The 20000-nt window shown below is 41.0% G+C and overlaps 1 protein-coding gene and 1 pseudogene across 1 annotated transcript in view; one reads left to right on the top strand and one right to left on the bottom strand.

Annotated features, from left to right (window-relative positions):
- Nucleotides 1–20000, bottom strand: part of LOC111871114 — a 538192-nt gene that overhangs the window by 377055 nt on the left and 141137 nt on the right. The gene's annotated exons all lie outside the window — the stretch shown is intronic.
- Nucleotides 11583–11700, top strand: LOC111871600 (annotated as a pseudogene).

Genomic DNA, 20000 nt, shown 5'->3' with positions numbered 1-20000 from the left:
GGCTTAACGCTCTCAAGTCCTTCTTTCACAGACTCCCGTACAGAACTGACTTGCTCACTCCAATTATCTTCAAGATAGCTCCTAGGCACTGATATTGTAAAAACACCTCGTTTCAAACAATACCTCTATTGTTGCGCGTCGATTCGTTGCTGCGGGGACATGTTTACCGAGCCGTTGTCTGGAAATGTCTCTGGTATATTCGCTTATCTCACGTTCGTCGCATAGTAGCGGCTCTACACACTATATTGTTACACCACATATTATCCATATTATATTTATATATTTCTCTCATAATAAATGTTCCGCAATTCTTTACCCCTTGATATGTGGTTCCATCCCCTTTAAGGGGCATCGTCTCTCTCTAGCCCTCTTGCAGTCCCAATTCCTTTTCTCCCTTCCGCACATCTGCACCATCGCTTTCATGCGAGGCTTAATTTTATGCGCTGCAGATAGAAGAAGTATTCTCCTCTAAAATGCCGGTAACAGTCTACCAGACTACACAGCGTCCTCACAGTCTAGAAGACAGCATTATTCATACTCAGCTGTTTTGAATAAAACTTATAAGTCTAAAAATATATTTTAATTTTGTACAAAATTTGAAGAATGCTTTCCTTGTTATTTGTCATACCTGAATCTTCTGGGCCTGTGATATTTCAAATATTGACAAAGCACTAGGAAAAGTCTCTATTGACGTCTTACTCAACCGTGGGCTATATTGTATGCTTTTCATGTTTGGACATTTGTTCGATAACGGATTTGACACCAACTGAAACTAATCGAAATGGAACTTCTGTGACATAACGCTGTTTAGACCGTTCTGCTTGCCACCTGCTTTCACTCTGGTCTCTTGTTCGGCTTATTACTCGGCCCTGAAGATGGACGCGTTATGTTTCTCGGAAATACCGGTTGACTTTCAACGGACTGCACGGCGTTATAATCCAGAGGATAAAACTCTTCATAATCACCGCTGTGAGAACCTCAAGTCCCACAGGTTATGTAATCGTCTTAGTACTGCTTAGTTTTGCGTGATGGCAGTGAGCAGAAGATTAAAACAATATACAATGTACTTGGCCCTGGGGTTCACTCAACCTCTAACAGAAATGAGTACCAGGAATTAAATAAATAAACTTCCTGGGGAGTAAAGCGCGGCCGGCGCGTAAGGCTGACAATCTTAACGCCACCTTTGAGCCTATTGTCTAGATAATGTGGGACTCTCAACGTCTCACAGCCCTATGGGCCTTCATGGCCTGTTACAGGGATAGCTTTACTTTACTTACTTCGTCGGGCACAGATAAATTTATATATTCACATCGCAATACGTATGAAAGTATAATTTACTTGACTACTTTTTCAAATCCCTGTTACAGGCCGTGGAGGCCCGTAGGGTTGTGAGACGTCGAGGTTTACACATTTTATAGACAATCAATTCACAGATGGCGGTGAAGTTGCCAGGTTTATGCGCCGGTCGCCCTTTACCCCCAGGAAGATTCCTGGTACTCATTTATGTTAGAGGCTGAGTCGAGCCGAGGGCCATAGTGCGGCTGAAAAGATTAGGTAAATTAAAAAAATCAATAACATCGGGAATCAAATCCGCGACCTCCTGACTTGCTGGATCTATACAGCCACTCCCTCATACGCTTTCATGGAATATTGTTAAGCACAGGGAAAACTTTACGTGTTCAAGTCCTTTTCTTTTGAGACCTATTTTCAGTATTTACCTAGGTAATGTCAAGTTGCTAGAAGTTGTGTGATACAAACGACTTTTACAGTGTGACCACAACAAGAAATGTTTGAAATATATACACCTTAATATTCTCTACACACCTGTGATACGCTTTCTTAATACTATTATTGTACGTTGCTTTATTCACTATTCATTTTCTGTTCTGTAACGTTCAATATCATTGTTGCTTATGGCTCTTCCCTTTCATCGGCATCTTTCGGTTTTACAGTTATCTTTCTATTTGCAATCCAGAGGCTTTCTCTCTGTGTTCCTTATATTTTTACCTGGTCCCTGTTCACGTTCCCGTTTATAAGGGCCAGGAGAAGGAAAACCTTTATGAGTGTATCGAATTTTGTCTTGGTTTTGTTTTTACTTTGAGGCTGTTTAATGTCGGTAGCGAGATCATTTCTCGGGTTTTGGTCCTATTCATTATGTGGCTACAGAAAATGGAAGCTGCCTTAAGCACTAGCAGCAAGCTGCATGAATAGGGAGCGCAACGCAAAGTGAGGCCCGTACTTAAAATTTAGAGATAACAGAGTTGATGTAAATTAAAACATTAATCCAGGAAGGATATGAAATTAACTGTAAGATCTAGGTATATAAATGATTAGATATAATTTAAATTTTAATCAATTTATAAAGAGGTTACATGTCTAAAACACATCCAATTACATATGTCCAAATATCCATTTCCTACAGAATTATTTATATAGAACATAGAAGAAGAATGAGTTTTGAACCGTCAAATTTTGCCACGAAACTTCGCCTGAAGATGACATGAGTATATCATAATGTGTTTTGATGGGAAGAGAAAATATAAAAAAAAGTAAAGCTATCCCTGTACTAGGCCGTGAAGGCCCATAGGGTTGTGAGACGTTGAGGGTCCCACATTATCTAGACAATCGGCTCAAAGGTGGCGGTAAGTGTGTCAGCCTTACGCGCCGGCCGCGCTTTACTCCCCAGGAAAATTATTTAATTAATTCCTGGTACTCATTTCTGTTAGAGGCTGAGTAAACCTCAGGGCCTAGTGTGGCCGGAAGAATTAGATAAACTGAAAAAAATTCAATATCCTCATCGGGACTTGAACCCGCGACCTTCCGGCTTGTAGCATAGCCCCTCAACCAACTACACTACAAATGTAAGCATTTAACTCTTTATGTTTGTGTATGTGTATGTGTGTGTGTGGGGGGGACGTAGACTGGGTGACGATGTTTCTGATCTAATTTCTATACGTTGCCGTCGATCATGTTTACTCTGTATTTGTTGTGATTTTATTTTAAGTTTTGATCTTACATGTTGTTCCTATATTTACTCTGATGTTATATAACTTTATACTGCTCGTTGCAATTTCATTTCTTCGGCTCCCTTCCAAAATTGTATTTTTTCCAAAACCTAAGCTGTCATTTAAATTAATAAAGTTCTTACAAACTTGAGGAAAACCCTTGTCCCAATATGACATCTTACTGATACATACATAACAATGCTGCCAACTTCGACAACAAAACATATCACAGAAGGATGCAAACATCTCTACAACTTCGATATCCAGCTATGTTAACGAAACGATGAAAATATCTCACTTCGACGTCCAAACATATAGAGAAACCCGTTTCAATATCCAACCGTATTCACTAACGGATGAAAATTTCTCTCCCATTTTGACACCCAACCGCATTGACATAAGGACCAAAATATCTTCCTCGCTTCGACATCCAAACGCATTCACGAAAGGACGAAAATATCTTACCCACTCTGATATACAGTCGCATTCACGACTGAACGAAAACATCTCTGCCTCTGTTGGCGGTTCCACTCCGCCTGGCGTTAGCGTTAAAAGCAGGGCGGAATAATTTATAATATGGTGTCATCACAACCTGACAAGTGTTACGGACTTCGCATATGAAAAGAGACAGGGATATAATTGCAGTCATACTGTAAGTCTGTGCTTTCTGAAATCTCATTTGTAGCACATCTGTCGAGCATGTTAGCTCAGGGCGCGGAGCTTTTGCTCACACTGAGGGGCTTACTATTCTGAAGATAGGACGCCCATTTCAATTATCTCAAAAGCTACACATCATACAAGAAATTATTACGTAATATAATATATCGATCATACAAGTTCGTAAGAAATACATTGGGAAAATTTTTCGGTGCGGTAAATATTGAAGCAGATGCAATAGATGAACAAATCTGACTGATACAACAATTGAATCAATACACTTACATCAATAAGGTGTGAATACCAAGGCAAATGGGACTATGTGTTTTAAAATAAATGATACAGGAAGGCAGAATGTAGTTACGAGATCAGAATATATTAGGAGGTGTGTCTGTAAAAATCTTTTGGAAATTTTTGGATATGTGCCGAATTTATAATCCGGACAAATAATTGTAAGAAAAATTTGCTGATTAGCAGACTCCAAATCCCCACCATCTAATCCTAAGCTTATGATTTATAAGATCAAAGATTTTGTAATAAATTCGCCAATCACCATCTGCACCCCTGGCAATTTGAAATGTTTAACGAAGTCCTATCTTAGTACCACAGGTCTCGTGAACAACGAGAAAACTGGTAATGCCAGTTTTGGTACGATGAAGACGGTTCCTCTGCGAAAATATGTCATTTAACTTTCTAAATAGAGGTTCAAGGAGACAATCAGTAATTAGAATTCGGAAGAGAGAGCCGGGGTGGAGGGTAATTAGTCTGTGGGGAGGATCAGGTTAAAGGCAGTCCAGGAAACGTTACTGTCTGTATATCTAGAAAACTCGAGTAATGATCTTTAGAATAACAGAGAAGGGTGCCATTGTACGAAGTATTGTAGTCGAAGGGAGATACTTACGACAAGAAGACAACATATGCCACATAAGTGACATCTACCTGTAACTAAGTGAAAATGTAGAAGTGTATGCATTTCAGTAATTAAGTAAAAGCATTTATCTTACCATTATTTGGAAGGTGACATGATGGTCTTGTAATACTCTTGGCTATATCCTAACCTGTTTTGCTTCGCTATTATGAGCATCCATCATCTACCAACTAACGTGCCCCCACAATGGAGGTTTTCTGTTCCGGTTATCAGAGCTGCGGTGCTTATCCCTGAGATCGACGAACTCACCATTCTTAGCCTAGTAAAAAAGTACATGAGCTCCTGTAACAGGCCATGGAGGCCCTTAAGGGTTTGAGATGTTGAGGTTCCCACATTTTTTAGAAAATCGGCTCAAAGATGGCGGTGAGGTTGTCAGCCTTACGCGCCGGTCGCCCATTACCCCCTCAAGTTTATTCCTGATACTCATTTATGTTAGAGGCTGAGTCGAGCCTAGGGCCATAGTGCGGCTGGAAGGATTAGGTAAATTGAAATAATCCACCTCATCGGGATTCGATCCGCCATCTTCTGGCTTGTAGCGTAGGGCCTCAACCAACTACGCTACCTCGTGCCCCCTTCTTAGCCTAGTCAAGGACCAACGTATCGATCTACCCTCAACACAGTTTCACGACCTACCTTAAACCGTGATAAGAAGGAGACTTTCTGGCCAGCGTCCCTCCAGACAGCAATGGAGAAGATATTGCCCTGAGTGAGCCCCTCACAGTCGCATTGTTTCTTTGTGGGCCACAATTACGCGTATTTATTCTTTAGCAGTTATTATCCTACTTCGCACGGTGCAGGAAATTTCGGAATAAATGTTTATTGTTATTAGGAAGAAAGAAACGTGGTAACGAAAACAATAACAATAGGACAAACAAAGTCTGAGGCCGGAGTGAATTAGGCAGAAACTACTTGATAATATTCAAAGACACTAAACCGAAAATAAAATAAACCATTTTCACGATATAGACCTACTAGGCAGCTGCTCAGTTTCTATTTAAATACACTGTAAGAATCTTATATCATTCCATAAAATCCATCTACTCTAATAATCAGAGCTTGTCACGCCTTACGTAGGAAATTTTATGGAAGAAAATCCTCCGTAATTATTCTTGAAATCTAGTCATTAGGATTTTTTATACATGAAGAGATGCAAAAGACCTACCAATAACTATGCAAAAGTTATTAACCCTGAAGATGGGCATTGCAGATTTTGCCAAAGCGTAAACTGCCCCTCAATACTCGACACGGACTAGTCCTGGAAGCCGAAGTCACACGTTATGTTCGGATCTCCAACCGGACTGTACCTAGCTGAAGTGGTACAAATTGCAATAACCGCGTACCAACGACGCAACTGTCAGTGTTACTGAGGACGGCATTCACTCGTTCCCATAATACATGGAGTAAAAGATAGCTCTGAGTAACGAACTGGATATGGGCTGGAAAGAAGTGACTTGGGACTAATTTAAGATATCATCCGGAAGTAGGCGACAGAGAATAAGCGCAGAAACTTCGGCCAGATGGCCTATCTTCCCGAATAAAACTCGCAAACGCTGCAGCTATAGCCACGCTGTAACGCAGTTGGCTGAGTCACTATACTACAAGCCGGAAGGTCGCGGGTTCAATTCCCTGCGAGTTCATTAGATTTTTCAATTGACCTCACACTCCTAGCCGCACTATGGTCCTGGAATCAGCGCAGTCTCTAATAGAAATGAGTACCAGGCATCTTCTTGGGGTAAAGAGCGGCCGGTGCGTGATGCTGACAACCTCACCGCCATCTGTTAGCCAATTGTCTAGAACATGTGGCAGCCTCGACGTCTCACATCCCTATGGCTTCCCACGGTCTTTCTTAGCGGTTTAGCAAAGTCGCCCGTTTCTCCGACACCGCTCGGCATCCTGGGTGAGCATGAGCCGAGCTTCTGCCGGTGCTGAGTAGCCGAGCTACTCAGAGTATCGACCATGAGAAGCGCCCCACGGTGCGCGTTGAGAACGGCACTGTAGTTACATCAACTTAGAGCTCCCCCGTGACTCCAGGGGAGAGTTAACTAAGTCCTATCCCCTCTCAGAAGAGGGAGGACTTGCTGCAATTGGATTAGCGGAACCGTACGGAATGCGTACACAAAAGAAAGTATGGAAAGGCAAGACAACTATAGATAAGATTCATATAACCTCTTCTTAACAATGCATATCTACGGAAGTGTGTGCAAAGCATCTGTGTTTCGGCTAAAAGTCGCTTTACAGGGCAGGAAAAATTTATGGAATTTACTTCGAGCTGATTTAAGCTGATTAATCATTTGAAGTGTAATGCAGGTCTACAATGCATTCTGATGACAAACAAAAACGTACATTCTGTGCAGAGATTGTGTTTGTTTCCTGTGATTCCAAGAAAATTTGTAATTATTCCCCTAAACAGCGTTCTCGCATTGATCTTTGCAAGAAAAAAAAAGTGTGTTTGTATAAGCTGATGCTGAAATGTGAACATTATCTAAATGAACTTAACATTTATAACGGTTTCAAATATGTATGAAGCAATTCCAAGATTTTATTCGGAGAGGTAACAGTGAAATATAACACACTAGATATGTTATTTATTCCTACTGCTGACATTGCAAATATTAGTAATTTTAGATGAGTGGACAATGAATGCAGAATTATCCTAACGAAGGCCACCTAGGCCACTCTTCATTCACCGATCTTCCTACAATTCGACGCGTTGTAGTCTGAGATAACGACAATGAATCTTAAGAAAGTGAGGTCCTTGATAAGCTAATATTCCCTCCGCTGTGTAAGTCCGAAACTCTCGGTAACATTTCGTAACTTTCAATTCTTAGTGACGAATTTTCAGATTACGGATATTAGGACGATCACGCAAATTTTAAGATATTAATCTAATCTGACAGAAGAACGGAAAATGAACATGCACATTGTAGATTTAAGTGACTGTGAGAAACATTTTATCGATTATCCACATGTAAGTCAGGCGCGAAAATATCTCTGAACATGTTATGTGAAAATCGCTGGTCAGGCTGGGATAGCTAGACTTTTTTTCGTTTAAGAAGCCATTACATATTAGAAGTGAACTTGGCCATTGTGAAAATTTTCGGATGATTTCACAGAAGTCTTCTGTGCCGTCTCCAGGCTCTTATTCTGAAGTTCCTGCAGATGAAAGCTTTCCACATTCCATTTCCTGCCGTACGGTACACGAAAGAGCAAGAAATCCAAAATTTCACGTCCCTCTGCACCACTTACCGCATACACTTCAGTATCTTACCTGAGGATGTTAATCCATATAGAGGAAACTAGAGTAAAGCAGAAGCTCATTCTATATTTCTTCGTTTATTTTCCATCAGAGTTTATCAAATAGCAGCCAAGCTTATCACAGTATTTTACTTCACATGACATACACTCAGTCGATTGGTTATCATGAAGATATATAAATAAACTGACAAATAACTTGTCGGATTTAAGATTTGAGGTTTTCACGGAGGTGACTATGAAGCAAGCAGTCTTCTGGGATGTAGCGACGTGTACATATTGTGTTAACCGACGTTTCGGAGGATAATATCGCCTCCATTTTCAGTGTATAAGGGAAGAGAGTCGAGCCTAGGGCCATAGTTTCTTTTTTCCTCTACCCTGAAGATGGAGGCGATACGATCCACCGAAACGTGGGTTAACACAATATCCACAGGGCGCCACATCCAGGAAGACTGCTTTCTTCAACTTGTAGGATTTTTGGGTTCTCACAGCGGTGGTCATAGCCCCGTGTTTTTTGTTGAAAGTCGACCGATGTTGTCGACGAAAGTGTCACCTCCAGTTTCAACGTCGAAGAATATACCAGCTTCACGCTTGTTTCTTGCTCGACTCATTCTTGAACACTGAAAATGGGGACGATATATCCCTCCGAAATATCAGTTGAATTTCAAAGGATTACTTGACAAATAATTTTCTTTTTGGTGACAGAACCATAACTTTCCTGGGTCTGGTTACATCTCCATCATCAGGTGAAAGTATGAAACCTACTTTGTTCGGCTCATTAAATGCCAATATTGACATATATTTCGAACATTTCTCATCATCTGGTTTAGGTTAAAGAAATACAAATTTCCGGAAGCTGGCTAAAGGTTCGGCCACACAGCGCTAAGTACGCGACGCACGCTACGTATGCTATGTTCGCTATACGAACAGAAAAATATCTCGCTTGCCAATGTGACTGGCCACACGGACTTCCATACGCTACGTACGCTATGTTCTCTATGTTAGCTGCGTCTCAGGGCGTACACAGCGTACGTAGCGTTGCGCTCTGTGTGGCCGAACCTTTAGCCTCTATTATATGTTAAATATATGAAACCTATTTTACTGGGTTCATTAAATAAAATAATATCTATTCCATGGCAACAATAGTGTTAATAATCAAGGTATGTAAGGGGTCGCGCCACAACTCAAGTGGTTGGTCGCTGGCTTCCCACCGCGGCAGCCCGGGTTCGATCCCGGGTCTGGTCAAGTGGGATTTGTGGTGGACAAAGTGGCGCTGGGGCGGGTTTTCTGTGAGTACTTCGGTTTCTCCTGCCAATCTTCATTCCACTAATTGCTCCACAATCACCCTCACCTATCATCTGGGTCAGGTACAATAGGCCGGAAGTTGCCCCAGTACAGGGGACTTAGTTCCACCCCACTAGCAAAAAAAAAAGTATGTAACATTTAAATGCAGGAGATCAACATCGGGAGAAGGGAACAGGAAATATCTCGAAGATATAATAAAATTATTCATATGACCTCTAAACAACGACATTACTTTAGTTCAAACCAAACCCATAAACCGCATCATAATAGAACGTGAGAATGCGTGGTCTTGTACTTTCCCAAGAACGTTCGAAACGGCGAGTTTCTTGCAAAAAACGAGATGATGTAGATTGTAAAATATACTGCCATATGATATTAGTGACAATAGACGGGGTTTGGATCGGTAACTGGATTTATTGAACCCTTACAGATCCGTAACTACAAGCTGTCGCTAATTCGCACACTCTACTGTTCACTACAACACCTACTATGTTTTCTCAGCCTGATGTGCTTACACCAGTCTTCTGCTGACAGCTTCCAACGGCGGACTTCCCAATTGCTCTGGGTTCCTGAACCATCCCCGTGCCTCAGCTACTAGGTTCTCACAACAACGCCTCGCAACGACTGTATCGAAACAGTCCTCTAACTGCCTCACTAACTCAGTAACCAACTCAGTCACTCGCCAACCAACTCAACGGAAATCAGTCACTGCCTTGTTTATAACATCTCGGCATGGACCACAAAGAAAACATCATTCCATTATTTCTGTGCAATTGTTTCCCTGGAAACATTCTTCTTCTGAGAAGCCGTTACTTAGCAAAGGCTGTTGTATAGCTGTTTCTTTCGTGGTCTCTGCCTAGTAATGGTTCTGCATGCCACAATATTAATCAGTGTCGTATGACATACAGCGTTACTAAGACTCAAGTCTAATGAGCTATGCGATACAGTAAACGCTCTCCATATTCATTTTATACTTTTGCGGCTATGTGGTACCGGGCGATCAAACGTTTCTTCCTATTTCATGAAATCGAAATTACTTTTATAGATATTTAATGGCTACGACCCTAAAACTGTTTTCACTACACTCATAAAAAGAGACACATGCATAGGAGATGAGGTTACTTTGCAGTGAACTGTACGTGCTAGGACTGTAATATATTTTATGGTGAAAGAATTCGATTATCAATCAATCAATCAATCAATCCATCAATCAATGGCTGCGGCGACGTAAGTCCCTACGTTCTTCATGACTTAGGACATTATGCTTCCCCTCAGCCCCAAGAATACTTTCCCATTCTTCATTGATCAAAAGCCTTTTTTTTTTGCACTACAGCCCCCATTTGGGCCTAGGCCTACCTCCATGAAACTCTACGCTTCACTTCGGTTTTACTAGATCTTAGACATAAGGTAGGACTCCTTGGGGGGGGGGTGGATGATCAGCTCGTCGCAAGGCCTCTACCTGTACACGAACACAGAAAAACGCACACAAACATCCATGCCTTGAGTGGGATTCGAACCCACGATCTCGGCTTCCGAGCGAGCGAAGACAGTGCATGCCTTAGACGGCTCGGCTACCGTGATCGGCGATCAATCGCTTTACCATTCGGTAATATATATTCTAGAAAAATAAACCGTCGAACCCCTTGCCCCACATTTAAACAAAACAGATTTTATCACACAATATACTTGTATGTAGCTAAAGTTATAAATTATAAGACGTGCTACGAATCTTACCTATCACAAGTTCTGCAGTGTTTTAAAGACATTGGTTGTGAATTGAAATTTCCGTGAAATTAGAGGTTACCAGAGCGAAGAACTTCTGTATTTCCGCAAATGGTTCCCATATATATCCACTGTAGGGTGTAGTCACTACAAGACGTCAACTTGTCTGTTCATAATACAGGTTTGAATAACAGCGATCATTACACTTCGTAGTGCTTAATAAACTCCGTTCCCTGTGCTGAGAATTAGAACCTAACTTCTATAGGGCATAATGATGGAAACTATCCACAAAGTTTACAGCATTCCCTTGTAGAGGGGGAGGTCCCCGTGAGCTGCCGTAATTCAATTCTAGATGCCCTCTTCTTTCGTGAGACATGGGGTTAGTCATGTCAGACATAACAAAATGAAAACAAAGTACAGAGTGCTGTCTTCTGGGACGTAACGCGGGGTATTCTAATAGAAGTCTTTCGAGAGTTCGGAGGAGCGTATTTCTTCCATCTTCAGGTTCAGGAACAAGGCTTTCCACCAGACTAATGACCTTACAACCGAGGAGGTAGTACACTTCATATTCAGTGAGTTGAGGACTTTAAGCCCAAAGTATTTAATACACTAACTAACTAACTAACTACCTAATTCCATGGAGATTAGTCCTTCTTGGGAAGCCGCCAGTCGTTCAGCTACTTAAGAATTTTCCAATTTTTTCAAAATTTCCAATCGCAGGACCAGAATATTAAACTGATTTTTGGAAAATGACGGAGTGCTAGGGGCTTGCTCCATTTCTGTCACGGGTTGGCCCGGTATTGCAGTACCTCCGGGATCGGCCCACCAAAAATAAGAAAAAAACCCTCGTTGGTGTCTCCACCTTATCGTGGTGAGGGGGTTTGAGTAAGCCAAGAACCCTGAGAACTATACCAGCGGTAGCGTAGCTACTGGCAGGGCCTCCCTTGCTGGACAGGTCAAAGGGTAGGCATCAGACGAAGAGAGACACCGAAAACTGATGCCGGAAGCAGCGTCATCAGCAGTGACTTGAAGCACAGAGCAAATGATGCTCGAGATGGTTCAAGTTCGTATAGCAACAGGCGTGACCAGAGTGGTTTGAACGGCTGCTGTACTGCGATGTGGAAAGCAAATGGAAAAACTACCTCATTATCACTTTTCCTGGATAGTCTCTTTCCAAAAACAGAAGATCGCATTAAGTGGAGAAACTGTTTTGGAAGAGGCTGTGGACCTGTCGTCTGACAGATTACTGATGAATGAATGAACTATGGTCCCCAAGTTCATTACCGTGTTCAAACGGGCCCTTAGTTATACACTGTATATGTCAATCTTAATTTTCGTTTCTACAATAAAAAAATTTATCGAATATGGAAGAATTTTATGGGGCACGCTGTAACGTAGATGGTTGAGGAATTTTCCTACAAGCCAGAATGTAGCAGGTTCGATTCCCAATGAGTTCATCGAATTTTTCTAATTGACCTAATCCTTCCAGTCGCAATATTACCCCGGGGTCGACTCAGCTTCTAACAGAAATAAGTACCACGAGATTTCTTGGGGGTAAAGAACGGCCGGCGCGGAAGGATAATAAACTAACCGCCATTTTTTGAGCCGATTTTCTAGAAAAAAGTGGGAGCCTCGACGTCTTACAACCATATAGCCCTCCATGGCATGTTACAGGGATAGCTTTACCTCAAGTTGTTTTATGAAGTGTTTTTGTGCACCTTCATTACTGCACATCATTTAATATTAGACACTAATTACTGGCGCTTATATATTTCGCATACATGATGTTTCGGCCCTATTCCAGAACTGACGTTTATAATTAATACACCTCAAACAAAGGGACAATGACCGGTATGCGTGCAGTGTGATGACTCAACCTTTTTCAGTAACGTTTCGACGGTCACATATCATTTTTCTTCTCCTGAGTTAAATAAGGCTGCTTTGTCAAATTGAGAGTCCATGTAGCCTTGCATAGAAGACTGTGCAGATGGAGGAAAAAGCAGAAAGATAATCAGGAAGATTTCCTTTGATAGCCCTTAAAGCATGAAATTTATTTAAATAATAAAATTTATTTCCTTCGTCAAGGGGAAAAGTGATATATTTCCATTATATATGCCAAATTTTTAATTCGTTTTGGGAGTAAGCACATTTTTTAATCCTTGATTTTAGTCCGCAAGCGAACTATATCGACCAAGCTACCGACGGTTGTCGGCGAAGATAGTACCAACTTTAGCGGATAGAGGGTGCCGCGTGGTCAGCGCAATATACTCCTACATGCGCTTCTTCAGTAGGACTATAATTCCACTTAAGACTGAGACATGTAGCCAGGAATGCTAACTAAAACAAAGTTTATGTACTACATTGATTTTTGTGTAGGGACGGTGTAATGCAGAAAGTCTATGAGTTAAAATAATCCCACGTCACACCTAAACACAGTACTGTAATATAATATTAACATAATGGAGCAACTACTGACACATGTCTCTTAAAAGTCTTCATAAACTGAACTTCTGCGAATAATCTGCCTTAGGCCTAACATTTTGTGTCACATTTAAAATCCTAAGCTCAGTAAAATTCATTTTCAAGACCTTTATTAAAATTGCAATTTCTCCACCCGTGAACATATATATTAAATTTTACTTAAGACCCAATGTAAGTTTTCATAGAATGGTTTAAAAAAGAAAATTAAAGTCAATTGGCTTTCACAGAACGGCAATAAGAAACACGGACCGGAATGCGGCATGAATGCTAAAGCTGTAGAGACTCTAATATTATGCCAGAAATTATAGATTTTTTTTTATTTCGTTCGGTGCTGTATATACAAAGCAGATAACTTCATGGAGCTGAGTCCTTCTCGAGAAGCTGTCAGTTGTGCAGTTACTGAAGAACAGGGCACAATTTTACGGAACCCGAAGGTTCAATACCGTATTCACAAGATCCCTCAACTGGTACTTATCCTGAGCCAGATCAATCAAGTCCGTACCACCCCAGCCTATCTCTCTAAGATCCATTTTATTATTATCCACCCACCTACGTTTCAGTCTTCCTAGTGGTATCTTACCTTCTGGCATTCCCACCAATATTCTATATGCATTCCTCTTCTCCTGAATTCTTGCTTCAAGCCCTGCCTTTCTTATCCTCTTTGGGTTGATTAAGGAGTCGAGGACAGCAGACAAGGGGGGTGTCCTCCAGCTTAGGTGTTGAACATGAGACTAAAAACTCCTTACCGTAAAAATGAACTTATTACGAAACGCGACAAAGGGCCTCGGCCCTGGAAGAATACAATGCAGATACAACTTAATATTACTCTTCCATCTAGGTCCAGATCTTCCGTATTGCCTCTTTATTTCGCGTTTTCTGACAAAAAGTTCTATAATTTTCATACGTATTTAATACGTGCTACAGGCACCGCCCATCACATCCTATCAGGTCATGACTAGGAGCAGTAAAGTTGACTGCCATGACGTCACTGGAGAGAGAGAGCCGAGTCTATCGATCGCAATGCGAAGAGTGCAAGAAGAAAGAATGACGTCAGGAGCAAAGTTTGGAGAGTTTCATGATTTATTTTATAAAAAGGGAAGCAGACCTCTAGGCGAAGGATGGTATGATGTTACGTGCTTTGTCTGCTCCATATCTTCATCCTCGTGGTAACAAAGAACACTAGAATCTGGTACTGCATGTCGACATGGCGGGCCCTAATGCCCCGTGACACTGTTGGCCTGGATTTTCGAATTTCCTGGCCAAATTACCTTGAAGCAGTTATACCTCTGACCGCTTTTTTGTTGTTGTGTTTTCTCCCGGAATTCTGAAATCCGTTGAATCCTGAAAATCCCTCCCCAGCACCCCCATGCCGCAGGTGCCCAATGAATACTGCCTAGTCCACGATACATCCCCTCATTTTAGAGAATTGTAGGATATTATATGTTCACAAGCTTTGAAGAAAACTGACACATACGTGGGAGGACTCTGAATTCGCTATCTCGGTTTTTGGGCAGCCTAAGTCACCAATTCTCATCAGTTTTCAGTTGATGTTCACCTCGGTCTCGAAAGAAACCCACACGTGCGCATTCTGCACTTTACTTTTGCTTTAAACTATGTTCTGAACTTGACAAAACAAAGTCGCTTCTTTCCTTTCAAGGAAACTCTACTCCGTACACAGATATAATTCTAAAATGAAAGTTGTCAAAAATGTGTCTTATACCAGCTCCAATTATGTCTGACAATGCAGGTTCCCTTATGAGATTATTCGTACCACCTGCAGGTACATGGACTCTGATTCATTTTATGGAAAGACTTCATAATCACACCTAAAAATATTAAGTGAGCAGTGGAATCCTATGTCGGTCACGGTAGCCGAGCGGTCTAAGGCATGCACTGTCTTCGCTCTCGGAAGCCGGGATCGTGGGTTCGAATCCCACTTAGGGCATGGATGTTTGTGTGCGTTTTTCTGTGTTTGTGTACAGGTAGAGGCCTTGCGACGAGCTGATCACCCACCCAAAGAGTCCTACTGAATGTGTAAGATCTAGAAAAACCGAAGTGAACGGAGAAGTTCATGGAGGTAGGCCTAGGCCCACTGGGGCTGTAGTGCCGGGGGGGGGGAAGTGGAGTCCTATAGGGTTATGATACGTAGATGTTCCCACCAGCGACTTTCCGGAAGCGTAGTTTGTTGAGGCACTGTATTACAAGCCGGAAGATCGAGGGTTCGACCCCCGATGAAGTCATTGGAATTTTTTCAATTGACCTAATCATTCCAGCCGCACTATGGCCCTGGCGTCGACTCAGACTCTAAGAGAAATGAGGGCCAAGAAACTTGCTGGGAGTAAATGGCGGCCGGCGTGTTAGGCTGAGGAGCTCACCATCATCCGTTAGGCAATTGTCTAGAAAATGTGGAAGCCTCGACGCCTTTCAACACTATGGGCCTCCATAGTCTCTTACAGGGATCTAAACTGTTGCATGAAATATTTTGATAGATTAATTTTTATTGTCTGCTTTAATTAATGTCTCTAAACTCAGGATTTTGATTTGCTTATTTATTTTTTAGCTTTACATAAATTTAAAACATGCTAATCAGCTAAAACATCTTTAATTAAAAGAAGAGATAGTGAAAGATGGATTAAAAAATTTCAACACAGTGGTTAATTCTTGGCAACTAATAAGCACAGACATGAATCAATCATTAGGATCATCATAATTATCTCCTTCCTGTCATAAATCGAGACATTTGGTCTGAATAATTTGAAAAAAGCCTCACATTCTAATTATTTTCTTGTACGAAGTCCTAAATAGAAAATTCAACAAATTTAAAATTAATACTCGTCCTCCATTTGTGTGTTGATACTCTGTGGAAATGAGTTGTGTTTCCGACGTTTCGGATGAAGATTTCACCTCCGTCTCCTGACACCAAGCGAGTAAGGCGACTGAGTGTTATTCTGTAGGTGCTACAGGTCCAGGGGGGGGGGGTTGTGGAACTGCCATCCGGTCCTGCTCAGTCCCTGCTTGCAGTCCCCATCGGTGCAGACAGAAGACTAGCCCCTATTCTTCTCCCCCTTCCTTGTTTCTTTTGGACCGCCGGCCTATAATAACATTGCACTCCCTCACTATTTTTTATTGCTAGTGGGGTGGGACTAAGTCCCTTGTACTGCGGCCACTTCTGGCCTAGTGTACCAGCCCCAGATGACAGGTGAAGGTGATTGTGGAGAAATTGGTGGAATGAAGATTGGCAGAGGAAACCGAAGTACTCAGAGAAAACCTGCCCCAGTGCCACTTTGTCCACCACAAATCCCACTTGAACATTTCCGGGATCGAACCCGGGCCGCCGCGGTGGGAAGTCAGCGACTAGCCGCCTGAGCTGTGGCGCGGCCCACTCCCTCACTAACTAACTTCGGTCTTGACGATGAAAATAGTATTTTCCTCCGAAACATCTGAAATACAGCTCCCGACATAAGGTACAATTACCCCACAGAACCATTTTAAAATTGAAACACAGTTGTAGGCTAAAATCTGTAGTTTAAGAATTAAAATTAAAGAGCAGGTGATCTGTCTTTTCTCATGAGAGAGAACCTTGAACACAGGCACAGATACGCTAAAGAACATCCACTGAAACGTCCAAAGCGTTCAGCAGCAACAGAATGAAGAACGTCATGAAGCCGTGTAATAAGCGACGTAAAGAATGGCAATTATGAAATATTTTGTTACATAAATCGATAAGTTCTTATTGCATTTTGCGTAATTAAATGAGTGTAGGTATACTGGCTGGAAGGATAATATTAAAATGGATCTTATAGAAATAGAATGGGGTCATATGGACTGCCCTTAACTGATTCAGGATATGGACCAGTAAAGGGCTCTTGAGAACACGGTAATGAGCCATGGGGTTCCATAAAATAATATGAAACAACTGAGTACCCGAGTGAATTGCTGTTACTCAAGGACTTGGCTCCATATAGTGAGCGAATTAGTTACCTAGTCAGTAAGTTTGTTTCTTTGTAAGTAGGATGGCGTGGATGATTGTGATACAATCAGGTAAGAGGGATAAATGACGCCACAAACTCAGTTAATCAGTCACAATTTTCCAGCTCTTTGTCAGAAGTAACCAAATCTTAATTTATTCAGAAACTAACAACCTTCATAATTTCAGAGACGTACAGTATTTTCTAATATTTTCATTCTTAATCTGAAAGGGAACGTGAATTAAAGAAAAGGCGGATTGAAATTTTTACTCCACAGACAGGATATTAAAGCCAGTCACATCGGAAGTTGTTTTACAGAAATAAAACTTATAAAGATGAAAATTTATTGAAGGAATATAAGTAGCAGAAGAACAATTATTTAAGCTCAAAGCTTCATATACTTTTCTTTACACAGAACCACTGAGAGAATTCAACTGCTTCCACTTCCACACGTGCAGACCGCTATTGTCACGGTTTCCCTTCTTTCTCCTCTATTAGCGCTATGATATCTTGCTGCGTTTTGCAGCCTGCAGTTTCTGATTACCAGAACTGCAAAAAAATCTAAGTTCTGTCTCATCCACACTGTATATTAAATGAGGTCGTTTGCGCAACTTCGTAGCGTCCATAGTTTGCTCAAGAGTCTGAGGAAATCATCTACTACACATTGTCAGTCGGCCTTAGATGAGATTTTCTGCTTTCTACAGAGTTAAGCCTTGGTTTCTTCACAAAGTTCAAACCAGCAATTTCCCATCATTCTGTCTTTCCATGGATTCTACACGCTGTGTTCCTTGCATATTTGAACAGCAAACCTACATATGTGATTTACTGTAAGTCCAAAATCAACTTGTTGTAAACGGACGATACTTTGGTGGAGCTGTTTGCAGAATCTGCAAGCAAGCTTCTTCATATGAGATACCTCTCAATTAATCCAGTCATGAAGTGAATGAAGCTGCAAGGAGATTCCCAGAATTTATAGCAGAAGCAGAGAACTTCAATTGTTTTTAAAAGTTTGTGACGGTGGTAAATTGTTACAATGAATATGTTGTTGGACAGTATCCATCATCTTGTCTATTCTTAAAAACACAGACCTGTTTCTTTCAAAAACACAACTTTTCGGGGATTGGATTCTTTCCCCGTCCTCAGGTAAAACCTACTCAGTTGGGTCCAATATACAGAGATAGCCCCTATCTCCGGAGAAACGTTGTGTCTTTTAAATGAAACAGGACGGTTTTTTAAGAATAGACAAGATGATGGATAATGTCCAATAACATATTAATTGTTTCAATTGTTTTGTTGATCACTGTGCCCTGACAACTTTGAATTTTTCATCGTGGTCTATAAAGAACACTGTCAGAGTTTTAGACCAAAACTCTAGAATATAAAAAAAAAACAATAGACGAATGATAGGCAAATGATGGAAAAGAACGCAACTTGAAAACATCAACATATGACAGATTATGTTATTATATAGAAGTGAATTTTTCTAATGGAAAATGTAGATTTAGCTTATTTTCACTTAAAACTTGATAAAACGTAAAATAAAACGCTTGGCGTTATTAGCCTAATTGACAGTGGCCGTATTACAGGAGTTGCAATGTTCTCGCTCATCTCTGAATAAAGTTAAAGAAACAAAATAAATGAGCTCCTAATACCATCCCCAGAAAGCACAATAGACATGGTATCCAGTCACGTAAATACTTTAATAATATCAATCGATTTTTGTAACACTGAGACTCTTAACCTGTGACCGCGCAAATATTCAGGTTGCCCAAAGTGGAGGTAGCAACGGACACGCGATAATTTTCGAGCTCTTGCAGCTTACTTAGAGAGACCTCAGTGGTTTTAAGGAGACACTGGTAGTTGGTGGACATGATACACTGCTCACAGTAATTAAACTCCGACCAACTCTACGATATTTTCAGATCTACTTGCTATAAATAATGGTGACGTCATAATACGCCTTGTGTCTACTGCCCTCTCCACCCTTTATAATTATAAGGGGATATAAACTATACTGTCTCCATTATCAGGCCGAAGAAACTTGGGCGAGGATGCTATCAATTTATACAGTACAGGCATGTTGCATAACATACTACAAAAGCTGCAATGAAGGGACACACATCTATCACAGTCATCAGTTCTTGCATCGTCTGTAGGAAGTCTGAAACATTTCCAATTGAAGTCATTTTCATTATACAATAGTAAAGATTCTTTATGCAACTGTTTAAGGAAATCTATTTGAAAACAATGAAAGAACATTGCCTTCTCACATCTGTAACCATGATATTCTGGCACATGGGTTACCTGATCGTTATTTCACAAGAGTTTCTCCTTTCAATTATTTTCACATCTGATGCTGGAATGCTTCCAGACATGGACGCCATACGTTTACAGTCTGGACAACATTTTCAGTTGTTTTAGATTTTTGTCTTATCCACTATTCCACAGCCGTTCAGTGCTTAGTAGACAGGAAGAATTGCAAAAATAAGGCGTATTGCGGGGAATACTCTGAACCTTATCATCAAGAAAGATGAGTTTTAATAAAAGTTCTCACTCTTAGATTGAAGTCGTAATATGTTCCTCCACCTTACACGTATAACGAACTAATGAATATAATTAGCGGTTATAAATCGATAAACCCATTATTAGTAACTGGAATATGCCTAACATTAGGCTTCATCA

Source organism: Cryptotermes secundus, unplaced genomic scaffold, assembly GCF_002891405.2.
Source record: "Cryptotermes secundus unplaced genomic scaffold, Csec_1.0 scaffold152, whole genome shotgun sequence".
Lineage (NCBI taxonomy): Eukaryota > Metazoa > Arthropoda > Insecta > Blattodea > Kalotermitidae > Cryptotermes > Cryptotermes secundus.
The sequence above is the reverse complement of the archived record's forward strand: the minus strand, read 5'-3'. Positions and strand labels throughout refer to the sequence as shown.